Source organism: Lynx canadensis, chromosome B2 (genome assembly GCF_007474595.2).
Source record: "Lynx canadensis isolate LIC74 chromosome B2, mLynCan4.pri.v2, whole genome shotgun sequence".
Lineage (NCBI taxonomy): Eukaryota > Metazoa > Chordata > Mammalia > Carnivora > Felidae > Lynx > Lynx canadensis.
The window spans coordinates 76,047,538-76,057,433 of record NC_044307.1 but is presented as its reverse complement, the minus strand read 5'-3'; the positions used below and the strand labels follow the sequence as shown (position 1 = coordinate 76,057,433).

At 40.1% G+C, this 9,896-nt stretch overlaps 1 pseudogene; it reads right to left on the bottom strand.

The window, feature by feature from the left end:
* Positions 1-381: 381 nt before the first annotated feature.
* Positions 382-9,896, bottom strand: part of LOC115514953 — a 72,637-nt pseudogene continuing 63,122 nt past the window's right edge.

The window sequence follows — 9,896 nt, the reverse complement described above, 5'->3', positions numbered from 1 at the left end:
ATGGTTCATTAAGTATGTGCCATAATTCATTCAACTATCTCATAATTGATAGACACTCAGATAGATTCTGGTTTTTTTCTACTATAAGTTTTGCTGCAATATTTGTATTTATCTTCTATAATAGCAGATATGACAAGTCACAGCAGTTATCCCCTCTAACCTTAATATTCATTTCACATTTGCAGACATTTTTCAGATGCATACCCACATGTAGTGCCAACAACGGCTGTCTTTGTAAAAGCCGCTGTGGGTAACAGAAGATGTACACTCGTAAAGGGTTTTGTTTGGTCTTTATTTATAAACTGTAAATCTCTACTTATCCTGTTAACAAGAAATGTAGTTATTAAGCACCCTGAGTTTATAAATGAGAAACCACTCAATTTAGCCAGGACATGAGAGATCTGAGGGCAGGGAGAGGCGACGACGGTCTTTAAATATTTGAAGGTGAAAGAACTGGGGAGACTTGATCTGTGGCCTCAGGTGGAGGCGGGTTTCAGCTGAGTGAACTTCTGCCAAGTGGCCCCGAGGCGGCCCCCTAGTGGCTGTGATCTGGAACAGGCTGGTGCAAGGGCCTGGCAGGGACTGAGTCAGGGAACTCAGGCGGCTCCACAAGGCTGGGCTCCCTGAGATCTTTTCCAGCCCTGAGGGGCGGTAACTGTTAGAAGTTACACAAAATGACTTTTTTCCTTTTGTAAAACAGAAAATAATCAATTACCATAAATTTGAATTGTTTAAAGTGAAAATGTGAATGTTTTTTTAATGATGGTGTGCATTGTGCATGCAGTATATTTCAGGATTGTTTTATCTTATTTTTAAAGTATTTATTTATTTATTGAGAGAGAGAGAAGGGCAGAGAGAGAGAGGGAGAGAGAGAGAAACCCAGGCAGGCTCTGCCCCATTAGTGCAGTGCCAGATGTGGGGCTCGACCTCATGAACTGTGAAATCATGATCTGAGCAGAAGTTGGATGCTTAACTGACTGAGCCAACCAGGCACCCCTGTTTTATTTTATTTTATTAATGTTTATTTATTTATTTGGAGAGAGAGAGAGAGAGAGTATGAGCAGAGAGAGGGCAGACAGAGAGAGAATCCCAACCTCAGCACAAAGTCCCATGCAGAGCTTGATCTCAAGAACCATGAGATCATGACCTGAGCTGAAATCAAGAGTCAGCCACTTAACCAACTGAGCCACCCAGGCACTCCTCGGGCATTGTTTTAAATGCTGGAGATAGGCGTGAGCAAAATAGACAAAACTTTGTACCTTAAAATACCTTCAAAATGTTTCTGCATGTATTTTCTTATTTGACCTCATGATGATTGGGTGAAGTGAGCCGAGCAAGGATTCTCCCCACTATGCACAAGGAAGCTAGGGCTCAGAGAGGGTCAGTGACTTGCCCAGAAACACATGTGGGAGAAAAATGAAAACTGGCCCTATGAGCTCCTGCCCCAGTGCTCCAAGCACTGCCCTGTCACTGCCAGCGGAGAGGAACTCGTGCTCCTGTATTCCCACCACAGACTTCGAGGGTGGGCAACACATCCCCAATTCCCTAAAATCACTGCATTTTTAATGTAGCAAAGAGATTAAACCTCGGAAGCAGTGCTCATTACAAGCCTAATGTACTTTAATTTCTAAGCTATGAGGTTCACAAAGACTGATGTTGTATCTTGCTCATTTTTAGAACTCCATGCCTGACACATAGCATGTGCTTTATCAGTGTTTGTTAATGGATAACCACAACTCATAAGTATCAAATGCTATTTTTTTTTTAGGTTTGTTTATTTATTTAAGTAATCTCTGCACCCAAGATGGGGCTAGAACTCACAACCCAGAGAACAAGAGCTGTATGCTCCTTTAAGTGAGCTAGTCAGGTGCCCCCTCAAATGCTATTTTTATGTTGTGTTTTTAAAGTATGCTCTTCTTGGGGCTCCTCAGTGGCTCAGTCAGTTAGGTGTCAGACTTTTGATATTGGCTCAGGTCATGATCTCACAGTTTGTGGGATTGAGCCCTGCATCCAGGCCCTATGCTGGCAGAGCGGAACCTGCTTGGGATTCTCTCCCTCTCCCTCTCTGTCCCTCCCCCGCTTGCTCTCTCTTGCTCTCTCTCAAAATAAACATTAAAAAATTACAAAAAAATAAAGTATGCTCTTCTTGTGAAATTATAGTACCTCAGAAATGGAAAGTTGTTACATTTCACATGACTTTAAAGAAACTAGAAGGCTAGGATAAGGATCCGTGTATCAATTATAGAAATGCTTGGTTGAGACGTGGGTGGGACTGATGTCTTGGAGAAACAAGGGTCTGCCTTAATCTTCATTTTAAAGCATTGGTTGGTTATTTTGAGCATTGGTTGGTTAAAGCATGATTTTTAGTGCATTTCAGTATGTTCTGTTTAATTAAATTCTGGCCTTTGGTTTTCCAGTACTTTAACTAAATTCTTCATTATAATCACTGGGTTGTATTTACCCAGAAGTAGAATCATCTTGTGCCATCACAGGCATTCTCTACCCTTGGAAGCTAAGAAAAGTAAACACATCTTTCCATGGCAGGTTTCTAGTAGCTCTCTGTTTAAAGGGAGAAGTTAATGAAAAGGTAGTACCATGCTCCCTTTTCAAGTCCTCATTAATTGAAGACAAAGCCATATTAGACCTAAAGTAGAAAAGGATAAGCACACATATATACACATAAATAACAAAAATATAACATATACATTTATAAATATACATACAGGCACACCTCACAGATATTGCAAGTACTGTTCCAGACCACTGTAATAAAGCAAATATCGCAATAAAGTGAGTCAGACGAATTTTTTTGTTTCCCAAAGCACATAAAAATGATATTTACACTATATAAGAGTCTATTAAGCGTGCTATAGCATTATGTCTAAAAAATAATGTACATACATTGATTTTAAAAAAATGCCTTATTCCTGAAAATGGCTAACCATCATCTGAGCTTTCAGCAAACTAACCATTTCGCTGGTGGAGGGGCTTGCCTCAGCGTTGGTGGCTGTGGACTTATCAGCATGGTGGTTGCTGAAGGTGGGGGTGGCTGTGGCAATTTCTTAAAGTAAGACAATGAAGCTTGCTGCAGTGACTGACTCTTCCTTTCACAAACCATTTCTCTACAGCATGCGATGTTGTCTGATAGCATTTTGCCCATAGTATAACGTCTTCCAAATTGGAGTTGATCCTCTAAAACCCTGCTGCTGCTTTATCAATGACGTTTATATTATATTCTAAATCCTTTGTTGTCTTTTCAACAATCTCCACAGCGTCTTCACCAGGAGGAGATTCCATCTCAATAAACCACTTTCCTTGCTCATTCATGAGAAGCAGCTCCTCATCCATTTGAATTTGATCATGAGATTACAGCAATTCAGTCACATGTTCAGGCTCTACGCTTAATTCTAGTTCTCTTGCTGTTCCCACCACATCTACAGTTACTTCCTCCACTGGTGTCTTGATCCCCTCAAAGTCATCCCTGAGGGTTGGAATCAATTTCTTCCAAACTCCTGTTAATCCTGTTGATAATTTGACCTCTTACAACAAATCATGAATATTCTTAATGGCATCTAGAATGGTGGATATTTTCCAGAAGATTTTCACTTGTCTTTGCCTAGATCCACCAGAGGAACCACTATCCATGGCAACTATAACTTTATGAAATGTATTTCTTAAATAAGATGACTTGAAAGTCAAAATTACTCCTTGATTTGTGGGCTGCAGAATGGATACTCTATTAGCAGGCTTGGAAACATGAATCTTGTCATACATCTCCATCAGAACTCTTGGGTGGCCAGGTACATTGTCAATGAGGAGTAATGTTTGGAAAGGAATCTTTATTTTGAGCAGTAGGTATCAACAGTGAGCTTAAAATACTCAGTAAACCATGTTATAAAGACATGTGCTGTCATCCAGGCTTTGTTGTTCCATTTATAGAGCACAGGCAGAGTAAATTTAGCATAATTCTTAAGGACCCTAGAATTTTTCAGAATTGACTTTAACTTGAAATCACCAGTTGCATTAGCCCCTAACAAGAGAATCAGCCTGTCTTTTGAAACTTTGAAGCCAGGTATTGACTTCTCTTCTCTAGCTATTAAAGGGCTAGATGGCATTTTCTTCCGATAGAAGACTATTTAATATACACTGAAAATCTGTTGTTTAGTGTAGCCACCTTCATTAATTATCTTAGATCTTTGGGATAACTTGCTGCAGCTTCTACATCAGCACCTGTTTCTTCACCTTGAACTTTGATGTTATGGAGACGGCTTCTTTCCTTATACCTCATGAACCAACCTCTGCTAGTTTCAGACTTTCCTTCTGCAGCTTCCTCACCTCTCTCAACTTTCATAGAGCTGAAGAAAGTTAGGGCCTTGCTCTGGATTGGGCTTTGGGTCAAGGGAATGTTGTGGCTGGTTTCGTCTCCTATCCAGACCACTAAAATGTTCTCCATATCAGCAGTAAGGCTGTTTTGCTTTAATATCATTGGTGTGTTCACTGAAAAAGGACTTTTAATTTCCTTCAAAAACTTTTTCTTTGCATTTAAAACTCGGCCAACTCATACATGAGGCCTTGCTTTTGGCCTAATTTGACTTCTGACGTGCCTTCTCACTAAGCATAATTACTTCTAGCTTTTAATTGAAAGTGAAGAAGACTTGCAACTCTTAGAGGCCACTGTAGAATTATTAATTGGCCTAATTTAAATATTGTTGAAATTTCAAGAAATAGGGAGGCCCAAAGAGAGGGAGAGAGATGGCTGGTGAGCAGTCAGAACACATACAACAGTCACTGGTTAAGCTTGCCATCTTATGTGGGCATGGTTTGTGGTGGCCCAAAACAATTACAAGAGCAATATCAAATATCACTGATCACAGATCACCATAACAAATGTAATAAGAATGAAAAAGTTTTATATATTGTAAGAAATTTTAAAATGTGACGTAGAGACACAAAGTGAGCAAATGCCACTGGAAACATTGTACTCATAGATGCTCCACGCAGGGTTTCCACAAACCTTCCATTTGTACAACATACATCTGTGAAGTGAAATAAAGTGAAGCATAATAAAATGAATATGAGAGAGGGGGAATATTCAGTGGAAGGGAAAGGGCATCAGGTGAAAATAATTTAAAATTCACATCTATCTATGTAGATGGGAAAATCCACAAATGTTCAGTTCTGAAGACAGCTCTAACGTCATGGCTGTCTGTGCCCTGGCCAAAGAATTGTTCACTCTTGTTCATTTGTGGAGGAAAAAATTTAAATCAATTATTGAAATGAGGTTGTTTGATGGGATCCAAGCTATCGAGGAGAGTCACTGTAACAATCAATGAGAACAGGGGTCAGGGTTAAAGAGACCTCAGTTCAAATTTCTGATCTGTGCCAACTTGTTCTGCATCTGTTTCCTCATCTGCAAAGTATGGATAAACACTGTCTCCAGGACTGTTGCAACTAGAATGAGGTCACTTATGTGAAGAGCTTACAATGGAGTCCGTCACAGAGTAAATGCTCATCAGAGGGCAGTAGCCATTGTTCTCGGTTATGCATGATACAGCAGTCACATGGCCACAGTCTCTACCTTGTAGAGAAAAGATGAGATTTTGAATCTGGACTTTTGAGTTTCAGTCCAAAAGTAGATAAGTTTGTACTCTGGGCAAATCGGTGAATCTATTTATGTTCCTTTTAATGACACAGCATCACTCATCCAAACCTCACAAGTAACAACTAATTCTGCTTCAATTTCAGAGCCACATAAAAAGTGGAACCAACACTTGTTGGTTCCAACCAACTTCACCATAAGATCTGAAGGTGTTTTGCCTCAACTAGGCTTTCCATGAAACCAGAACATCTCCCAGGGAGACAATGCAGCTGCTCCCTGTGGTTCATACTGTGGTTTCTCTCTGTGCCTGAGTGTTTTCTAGAGCTGGATTGCTTTCTTCTCATAAGAAATGATGTAACTCTGGAACACAAGCAAAACAATGAGGGAAAGAAATCTCTGGGCAATAGTGTCCTCAGTTCAAGCAGAAGGTTTTCCAGTATGGAGGTTCCTCAAAAAGTTAAAAATAGAACTGCCCTATTATCCAGCAATTGCACCACTAGGTATTTACCCAAAGGATATAAAAATACTGATTTGAAGGAGACATACACCCCAATGTTTACAGCAGCATTATCTACAATAGCCAAATTATGGAAACAGCCCAAGTGTCCATTGAATGATGAGTGGATAAAGAAGATGTGGTATACATACATGATGAAATATTACTCATCCATCAAAAAGAATGATATCTTGGGGTACCTGGGTGGCTCAGTCAGTTAAACGTCTGACTCTTGGTTCTGGCTCAGGTCATGATCTCACAGTTTGTGAGTTCAAGCCCGCATCAGGCTCCGCACGGACAGTACAGAGCCTGTGTGGGATTCTCTCTCTCCCTCTCTCTCTGCCCCTCCCCAACTTGTGCTCTCTCTTAAAAAAAAACAAAACAAACAACAAAAAAAAAACAACGAAATCTTGCCATTTGCCACAATGTGGATAGCTTATGCTCAGCGAAATAAGTCACTTACAGAAAGATAAAAACAATACAATTTCATTCATGTGTGGAATTTAAGAATCAAAACAGATGGACATAGGGAGAAAAAGAGAAAGACAAACCATAAAACAGACTCCTTTTTTTAATGTTTATTTTATTTTTGAGAGAGAGTGCGATCAGGGGAGGGTCAGAGAGGGAGGAATAGAGAGGATCCCAAGCAGCCTCTGAACTGTCAGCTCAGGGTCCAACGTGGGGCTCAGTCTCAGGAACCATGAGATCATGACCTGAGCTGGAATAAGAGTCGGACACTTAACTGACAGAGCCACCCAGTTGCCCCCAGGCCCACCCAGTTGCCCCCAGGCTCTTGACTATAAAGAACAAATTGAGGGTTGCTGGAGGGGAGGTGGGAGGATAGGTTAAATAGGTGATGGATATTAAGGAGGGCACTTGTGATGAGCACCAGGTATTGTATGTAAGTGCTGAATCACTAAATTCTGCATCTGAAACCAATATTTCACCATATGTTAACTAGCTGGAATTTAAATAAAAACTTAAATAAAAAGGAAAAGTTTTCACTATCTGCTTTTTTGGTAGGTCTCATAACATGGCTCTTTCCTTTGATAAGAAGAGTGGACTCCGTGATGTTAGCTTTCATTTTGGATTCCCCAGAGCATTGCTCCCCCCAGGCTTTCCAAGTAAGCAGCCACTTTATGTCTGGGACAGGATTAACAGCAGGTCTGTAATCCATTCTCCATAGGGTTATCCCCAGGAAATAAAGAAGGTGACATGGTCTAATTTTATAAAGATGCTAATGACAGGTTTTATGCCAGGTAAAATAATTGAATTGCTAGGGGAAGAGTCTCCCTAAAAAAACTTTTAGCACGAGTACAAAGCTACCTGTATTGCTTCTGGTAAACAAAGTTGGCATCTGTGAATTTGGGGGGCAGAGTTCTCTGAAAAGTCATGCAAGCTACATAACCAGCTGAGTATAAAATGGAGAGTTTTCAAGACTTAAATGGGCTACTTCTGGGTAAGTGATTTGACCAGCACACATCCTACAGAGACCTCATATATTCATCTGGGCCAGAATCAATCCAGTACTTTGAAAGAGGGCTTAGGAACCTTCACTGACAGTCCTAAACTGGCCTATGCTTATGCTATGCCTTCTGATTACTTGTCTCCTTGAAATTATTAATAAAATTTGACCCTAGGTAAGATCTATGATTTGTGTGAGTCTGATGTGATAGTCCCATTTTTGTGATCAGCCAGGAATACAGTAAAGAAAGAGAAAGGGGTAAGCTCAAATTTCAAGTAGCAGGCATCAGGATGTGGAGTGAACGATATGCCTTCTTGGGAGGCTCCATAAACGGAACACAAGTGTTCATTTTGACTCGCCTTTGAGATTGGCCATATGTAAGGACCTGGGACTTGGTCTTGAAAGAGATAGTTTAGGTGAATATTAAGAGGAAAAAGCATGGAATTTAGAAACCCAAGTGGAGATATCATTCCCATCCAACAGATTTCTCTCAAATTCAAAATAAAGGGCTTTCATTATAAACTGTTCTTTGACTGAATTAGCTAAGCTCATAACATCAAAGCAGGGATGGTCATGCCAAACACTGTCAAATCTCGCCAGGTGGATGGAATATTTGAATCAATGTAGTCAATCAAGCAGGACAACCTTGTCAAGTATGGATACCAATATTTTCCAGGTAGGAGTATGGATCATTGAGTTCCTGCCCACATATCCCTCCATCTTGCCTCCAGCTCTGCCTCTCGACAACCCTACCACATAATGTCATATAGTCCACCTTTGTCCCTGGACTTCCCAATCATTTTGACTTTCTATCCATATCTTCTTATTTTCATTTTCATCCCTCTGGGCTCAGCCTTGGTAAGATACTGGCTTGTTTAAAAAACAATAACAACAACAAAGTTCACAAGTACTTCTTTCTCATGCAGAGGGAGAATTACTTTCCTTCAGTCCTCCTGAAAGGATTCTGCTGTACAATTTAAGTGAATCATAAAGCAGTATGTCTACTGATTAAATCCAGAATATTAATGTTCTTGTGATTGCTTTGGTCACCTTAGAAACTCTGGAGTGTGGATGAGAACCTGAGCTGTCATTTCACTGCCAGAACCAGGTGAAATCATTTGGCTCAAGACAAACTAAATAAGGTATGTCTTTAAACGGCAATTACATTGTTTGAAAACCAGGTCTTTCCTCCAGCTTCCAAGGAAAACTCAGGGTGTAGTGCTGATTAGAGAGCAGAAGTTCTGCCAATTTCTAACGGATGTTTCCCAAGATTGTGGAAGCAGAATGAAAACTGAGTTATCAAAGAACAATTGACTGTGGGCTCCATTTCAGATATCTCATTGGGCAAGTGCCATTTAATTCTACACCAGATGCAAGGTTTAAATTGATAACTCAAGTAGATATCGCAAGGAAATATCATGGATATATGCATACTCTAAAGAAGACATGAAATATAGAATATTTGCAACAGAATAAGAAACTTCAGAGGCTAATATACATGGCAATATCCTTATCTTCCTCCCCGCCAAGACAATTGTTTATATTTAACATTTATATATCATTTCCTATTATGAGTACTTTATAAGATTTATAAAGATTAACTCATTTCATCTCCATGACAGCCATATGAAGTAGCATAGGTATTGTTACCATCATTCCAGATGAGGAAACTGAGAAAGAAAGGAATCAAATAACTTGTTCAAGGCCACATAGCTTGCCTAATTCAAATCTAGAGTCTGCTCCAGAATCTACGTTCTTATCCACTCTGCTTTGCTCCCTTTTTGAATATTTTAAACACAAAATTTAAAAGCATTTAATTATTCTCTATCTTTAAAAAAAATTTTTTTTAATGTTTATTTATTTTTGAGACAGAGAGAGACAGAGCATGAGCGGGGGAGGGTCAGAGAGAGAGGGAGACACAGAATCCGAAGCAGGCTCCAGGCTCTGAGCTGTCAGCACAGAGCCCGACGTGGGGTTCGAACTCACAGACCGTGAGATCATGACCTGAGTCGAAGTCGGACGCTTAACCAACTGAGCCACCCAGGCACCCCAAATTATTCTCTATCTTAAAATATTCCTTTACCTAAGAAAATACCTGCATGGAAACCTTGGCATGTGGGCTGGGGAACCTCCAGCAGAAAGTGAGCAGAGATCACTCACAAAATAGTAGACAAAGTGAGCAACTGCTGCTTTGATTCAACCATCTTGCCAAAGCCTGGAAATTTCCCTCTTATCTCAGTTCTGCCTTCATCATTTGGGTCTGAGTGGGGGGTCTTAAATTTGTTTTCCTGTTCTCTGTTATATGTCCAGGCTTCCAAATTAGTATTGCCTATAGA